This window comes from Lactuca saligna, chromosome 6 (genome assembly GCF_052625555.1).
Source record: "Lactuca saligna cultivar CGN05327 chromosome 6, ASM5262555v1, whole genome shotgun sequence".
Lineage (NCBI taxonomy): Eukaryota > Viridiplantae > Streptophyta > Magnoliopsida > Asterales > Asteraceae > Lactuca > Lactuca saligna.
In genome coordinates, this window is record NC_136422.1 from 80,983,029 (window position 1) to 80,990,899 (window position 7,871).

The following is a 7,871-nucleotide window of genomic DNA, read 5'->3' on the forward strand; positions in this document are numbered from 1 at the left end:
GAATTCAACTTTCAGTTGACCCGACTCGCCGAGTGGATCTCCACTCGCCGAGTCCCTAGCAAACTATTGTCCTGGGTCCCTGATTCTACTCGTCGAGTTGGGCTATGACTCAACGAGTTCATCTTCTAAACTGACGTTCAACCTCTTCATCCTACTCGCCGAGTTGTATGAACAACTCGTCGAGTTCATCTTCATCCGAAGAACACTTTATGCTAAGACTCGCTGAGTTGTATGAACAACTCGTCGAGTCTGTTCTTGATCTATGAAGATTGCCTTGGACTCGCCGAGTCAGGGCATTGACTCGCCGAGTCCTAACATGGGTGAGTTCAGCTCCCAACTCACCGAGTCACCCCCTGTGACTCACGGCTCGACTGGATACATCATGAAGGGACCAATTCGGTGACTCGCGACCAGACTCGCCGAGTCACCTATACGACTCGCCGAGTCGTCGCCATGCATCCACCAAATACACCGATTTACTCGATTTCAGTCCCTGCCATTCATAGATCTGGACTTCTAGGACACAAATCACACGTAAAGTTTCCAACTTTACGTGTGGATACTCACTAATATGGATTTTAGGGTTCAAAATTCCTCAAAAGGGTAGATCTAGGATGAACAAGCCACATGGGGCCATAAAGCTAACAGATCTGAGCTCCTGGAGCTCAATCTTGCCTAGATCTAAAGGCCAATCCACTTATTACGAAACATTAAGCACAAACAAGCTTGAGGAATTGCTCAAGAGTGCCTTAAATGAAATCTTAAGCATAGAAACAGGGGAAAAACGAGATATACCTCAATGATACAGCTGAAAAACACAATGATGCTTGGATGGCTCTCCTTTCTCTTGATCTCCTTCCCCTTCTTGCCTCAAAACCTTCAAGAATGCACACAAGAGCCTCAAATACACAAGAACAAGCTTAGGACGAGGGTTGGGAGCTCTGGGGGTGAATGGGGGCTGGCAAGGGGCAGATATGGGGTTTAAATAGGGTGCAAACCCCTGAAACTTAGGGTTTCATCCAACAGCGGTGACTCGCCGAGTCCAGGATATGGACTCGCCGAGTCGCCAACTTAAACGTGTCCTGCGTCTCGTCCCTACTCGGCGAGTCGGACCCTGTGACTCGCCGAGTCCAAGGCTAAAATAGGGCAATACTCAAATAAAATTCACATACCGGAAACCAGGTGCTACAACTCATTTCTGCTATCTCATCCTCAGTGCTAGGGCTTTGTGTCTTACTCAACTTGGCGTTACTCTAGATGGGTAACTCTCCTTTCTTGGAGTCCTGCATCCTGAATCTCTTCAGCACCTTCTCCAAGTAGGTACTCTGACTAAGTCCAATTAGTCTTTTACTCCGATCTCTCAAGATCCTTATCCCTAAAATATAAGCAGCTTCACCAAGGTCCTTCATAGCGAAACACTTCCCAAGCCAGGAATTTACTTCTTGCAGGGTTGGAATGTCGTTTCCTATGAGTAGTATGTCATCCACATACAATACCAAAAAGCTAACTATACTCCCACTAGCCTTGACATACACACAAGATTCATCTTCACTCCTAGAAAAGCCAAATTCCTTGACCTTTTAATCAAAGCAAAGATTCCATCTGCGAGGTGCTTGCTTTAATCCATAGATGGATTTCTCAAGCTTACACACTCTATTAGGGTACTCGTTGCTGACAAAACCCTCTGGCTGACTCATGTAAACATCTTCAGCCAACTTTCCATTAAGGAAAGCGGTTTTGACACCCATTTGCCAAATTTCATAGTCATGAAATGCGGCTATGGCTAACAGAACCCAAATAGACTTAATCTTGGCTACCGGAGAAAAGGTCTCATCATAATCCACTCCAGGAATTTGAGAGAAGCCCTTTGCAACCAGTCTAGCCTTATAAGTGTGTACTTTGCCATCCATGTTGGTCTTCTTCTTGAAGACCCATTTGCACCCTACAGTCTTATGACCTGGTACATTCTCAACCAAGTTCCAAACTTGATTGTCATACATGGATTGTATCTCGCTATCCATAGCCTCTTTCCATTTAGCAGAATCGGGGCCTGCCATGGCTTCCTCGTAGCTGTTAGGGTCATCTTGACTTACTAGTGTCCCATCACTAATAAGTGTCTCACCTTCTGCAGTAATATGGAATCCATAGTAATGATCAGGTGCACTCCTAACTCTCGTGGAACGTCTCAGAGGTACAGATTCGTCAATTGGCTCAATAGGAATTTCCTCCTCAAGTTGAGGGCTAGAGTTTGAAGTTCCTTCACCACTTGACTCTTGAATTTCTTCAAAATCAATTTGCCTCCCACTTTCTCCTTGGCTTATAAACTCTCTTTCTCGAAAGACTCCTCTTCTTGCTACAAAGACCACATTGTCACTAGGTCTGTAGAAGAGGTAACCAAAGGATTGTTGTGGGTGGCCGATGAAAATACACCTCTCGCTTCGAGGTTCGAGCTTATCATGAGTCTCGCGTCTCACGAAATCCTCGCAACCCCAAATCTTGATGTGTTCTAGTTTAGGTACTTTACCAGTCCACATCTCGTGAGGAGTTTTTGCAACTTTCTTTGTAGGGACTAGGTTAAGGATATGGGCGACAGTCTCTAAGGCGTACCCCCATAATGAGATTGGTAGCGAAGCTCGACTCATCATGGAACGAACCATGTCCAACAAGGTTTGATTACGCCTCTCAGCCACACCATTCAACTGCGGTGTCCTGGGAGGTGTCAGTTGTGAGACAATCCCACATTCCCTTACATAGTCGAGGAACTCTAAACTAAGATACTCACCACCTCGATCGGATCGAAGCATCTTAATGTTCCTGCCCAATTGATTCTCGACTTTCTGTTTAAATTCCTTAAAGTTCTCAAAAGTCTCTGACTTCTGCTTGATTAAGTAGACATATCCATATCTACTGTAATCATCAGTAAAAGTCAAATAATAACAATTAGCATCCCTTGTGGCATGTTTGAATGGTCCACACACATTCGTGTGTATAAGGTCCAACAAACCTTCACCTCTTTCACACGAGCCTGTGATGGGTGACTTTGTCATTTTTCCAAGTAAGCATGATTCGCAACTATCATCTGACTTTAGGTCAAACGACACCAAGACTCCATCCTTTTGGAGTTGGCCTATGCGTTTCTTGCTTATATGTCCAAGACGACAATGCCATAATGATGCTTTATCCAAGTTATTATTATTAGGAGAATCAATACACAAAACATTATTTCCTGAGTTATCTACAATAGATACAGCTTCATACACACCATCACAAGGTAATGCTTTAAAATAAAGAACATCATTAAAGAAAGCATTAATCGAACCAACTTCATTATCAAATGAAAAGGTGAAACCTTGTTTGTACAATGCATGAAAGGAAATAATATTTCTTGCCATTTCTGGCGAATAACAACACTTATTCAAATCTAATTTAACCCACTACTTAGCGATAAAGTATAAACTCCAATCTTGGTGACAGGTGTAACTTTCCTATTCCCCATGATTAAGTTTATTCTTCCTTGCTCCACATTCTCACTTCTTCCTAGTCCCTGCAAGTCACAACAAATGTGAATACCACAAACGGTATCAAGGACCCAAGATTTCGAATGGGGTGAGTTATTAGAAATGATAGTGTAAATACGTGCATAGTTGGGTTTAACTTTCCCATCCTTTACATTTTGCTGGTATTTTGGGCAGTTCTGCTTCCAATGTGATTTTTCATGGAAATAGAAGCATTCAGCCTCTTTTGGGTCAGAAGAAGGAGTGACGAAACCTTTCTTGGTTCCACTTGAAGAAGAGCCATCAAGGGTCCTAACCTTGGTACCCTTCGAAGAACTTTTTCACTTCTTCCCTCGACTTTTCCCGATTGCCAAAACCGGAGTGGAGTTTGGAGTAGGAGTCTTAACAACCAACTTCCCCTTAAGACCTGATTCTGCAGTCTTGAGAAGTCCCTGAAGTTTGCTGAGTGTGACCTCTTCCTTATTCTTGTGATATGTCATGCGTAATTGATCATAGCACAATGGTAACGAGCGCAAAATTATATCTATTGCAAGCTCCTCAGGGAAGTTCACATTAAGCTTCAGCAATCGATCCACATACCTTTGCATTTTTTGGATGTGGCTCGTGACGAAATCCCCGTCCTTCATCATGGTTGTTATCATGGAGCAGATGATTTCGTACCTCTCTTGTCGTGCACTTTGATGGTATCTTTCCATCAAATCTTGGTGCATTTCATAAGGGTAGAAATCCTCATAGGACTTTTGGAGTTCTGTTGTCATTGTGGCCATCATGATGCATGCTACTTTCGTTGCATCCCTTTCATGTGCCTGAAAGTCAGCGATCTCCTGAGGAGTTGCAGTGGTCTCATCAATCTCCTTAAGCTCCTTGTCGAGGCCATATTATTTGTCCTCGTAGCGGGTAATCATCCTGATGTTTCTAATCCACTCATTGAAGTTGGATCCATCAAGAGTGACTTTCCCATACAAGCTCATAAGAGTAAAGGAGCCATTAGGATTCGAGCCAGAAGCAGCATTGTTTGAAGACATATGAAGGAAGAGGACAAGATTAGTTTAGATATTAAGAGAGTCCTTAATAAAACACCCAAATGTAATATTAAGGCTAGGATCCAATCACAATATATTATAGGTTAGAAGAGGTATGCCGTAATCCAAGCTATAACATATTTGAAAGGTAGGTGAATGACGATTCACCAATTTCCACCACGAAAACCGAAATATTAGATATTAGGTTTTATGATTGGTTCTTAGAAATTCCTAGATTCTTTGAGATTCAATGAACTTTTCAAAGGCATGTTTCAATCTCGAGTGTGCCCTCCAGGTTTTGTGACTGGGATACCGAGGAGCACAAAACGAGGTGTAAAGTAACCATGCAAATTACTTCGTACCCTTAAAGTTTATCACTCAATCGATGTGCCGGTAAACCACACACGCTCCACCGATACTATAGTAAACCTTAAGTCACCCTTTACCTACCTTGTTAAGTCCAACTTAGTGTGCCGGTTAACCACACACGCTCCACCAACGACTTAGACAAAGTGTAAAGTGTAATTTCATTGATTAGCACCTTATTCACATTTTCCTAAAGTAACTAAGATTGGGAATTTAATAAAACATTTAGTTACTTTATAATATTCATCATACTTTGAATGAGAATTTATAAGTCCTTGTCTTACCCGTTCGGCTAACGACCCTCCACCAGTCAAGCAAGCGGTGGGTGAGAGTAGACACCCATTAAGTCACCATTTTATAGGCAACAACCTTATACCCACCTTATAGACCGACTTCGTGAATGAGGCGTACTAGCGGTATGACGACTTTGTTCTTATACATATATAAATATATATATATATATATATATATATATATATATATATATATATATAATTATTAAATCATCATAATATAAGTATAAGGGTTGAATTTTAACTTTTAAAACTAGATTATAGCCCGCGTTAAACGCGGGAAATACATAAAAAAAAACATATAATCGTTTATAGATATTGTATAATGATTATTAAAAAAATATATGGTTATTGATATTATTGAAATATGTAGAAAATACATTGAAAACGATAAATATATATAATCATTGAAAGATCTCTTTGTAGTCATCATTTTTTTGTTTTATTAGTTGAACGATTTTCCTTGTCTTATATAGTTATAATATATATATATTTATAAGCATTTTAATTAGACGTTCATTGCTTAATAATGTTAACTAATTTAAACATATATTGACAATCAATATACCGTTTTTTCTATTGCATTAAATATTAACAACTATTTCATTTATTCAAATAAAGTTATGTAATATAACTTATAAAATGTTAAATGTTATATAGATTTAATTTTAGTATATGATCAATGGAGATTCTTTTCTAAATCATGATTGGTTTATTTTAAATTGATTATAAATATAAATGCTAGCTTTTATGTTTGTTCTTATTTATTTAGTGTTCGTAAAAATTTTGCATTAGTTTTGGCGCAACTTTGAATAATTTTAGTATATTAATTTAATTTGATATATCTGTCAATTATATGAAATATCAAATAATCACATTTCATTACTATTGTGATAATTTAGTTTATATATTGTATTTTCAGTAATCTTAACGCTCTTATTTTTTCTAATAACCGTAACGCTTTTACCAAATGTACTATTTACAAATCTCCTAATATCTTATAATTTTAATCTTACTTTATAATTTTTCATAACTATGTTATTTTCAAGATTGACTGCTTTAATAGTGTTTTTTTTAGTCTATTCACTTTTATATTTCATTGTACAAAATTATCGTTTGTATATATTCTGAAATTTCACTTTCAAAATGTTTAATGTTTACACCTTGATATTAATTTTTTTAATAAACTCATGTAATAATTATGGAATATATATCTCATTTTAATTAACATTCACTTCCTTTATTATATCAAATTCCTCATTAAATGGATATACTTTTGGAAAATAATAATTATAATAGGGCAACATTATCTAAAACGTAAATGTTTGATATACTTTTGGAGAAAAAAAATCAGGATCATTAAGAAAAATTATATAAAGAAAATATAAATTTAAATTTGTTGAAATTATGGATGAAATTACTGACGAAAATTTATTTTGGAAGGAGTTGTATTCTGTAAGGTATAATAATATTACAAAATTTGAAATATCTATATTTGTTGTGTAAATTAATAAATTTTATTGTTACTATACGAAGATAAAAAGGTAGGTTGATATAATATATAAAAACATAATAATTTCAATGATATTTTAAAATCATGCCAAAATTAACCGGATTCTTATGACATAAAAATTAAAAAAAAAATCATAATCATCTCTAATATATAAAAGTAAAGTTTTCGTAATTAATGTCACTTCCCAGGATAGTTAATTTTTGTTTTGTTAAAGGTACTTAATACCTTTTTCATGTTTATTTGAAAAGTTTCAGAAAAGTAGTTAACTGATTTCATGTAATTTGTGACAAAGAAAATCGAAATATATGAATACATACATTTGATATAGGAGCAAAAAATGATCGAAAAAAATATAAAAAACGAAAGAAGGTACTGACCTTCTAACACACAAGAGCGAATGTTGATAGCAGAAAATGATGATGGAAGTTATAAGCAATATTAACGATGTTGTATGAGAATGTTTGATGAAAAGAAACGATTGAAAATAAATGTGAGTCGCGGATTTAATGATGAAAAGCAATATTAACGATGTTGTATGTGATGATTTGAATATGATTTTTCAGTATAAATGATTTCCTAATAAAAAAAGATTTTATATTACTGGTTTACTAATATAAATGGATTTATATTAATGGTTGATATTAAGGCTTTATTTGAAATTATTTGTTAGTAATATATTTTTAAAATTGATCATATTAAAATCTTCATAACTGAAAATTCAAGATGTAAACTATGGAAAGTTTTTATTGGAATTAAATACATTCCATTTCAACGAATGTAAGTTATTGATTGATGATTGAAAATCATTTATTGGAATTAAATACATTCCATATGGGAAAGATGATGTCAGCAATTTGATCTAAGGGTGGAAAAAATAAGATTGAAATACAATCAATGGTCCAGATTATTTAAGATGATGTCATAAAGTTTCTCTTTTAGTAATATTTAAGATTCTAAGGGTTGGAACTAAAGTTTTAACTTAACTTTACTTGTTCCAAAACTTGAGGGCAAGTTTTGTAACTTTCAAAACTTTTCATTTCTTGTAACTTATGAGGTTAATATAGTAATAAAATGAAGACTCTTCATTTTTCTAACTCTTGTGTTCTTTTAATGGTTTTAATTCAAGTGTGACTCTTGGTTTTCCATAACTTGAGGACAAGTT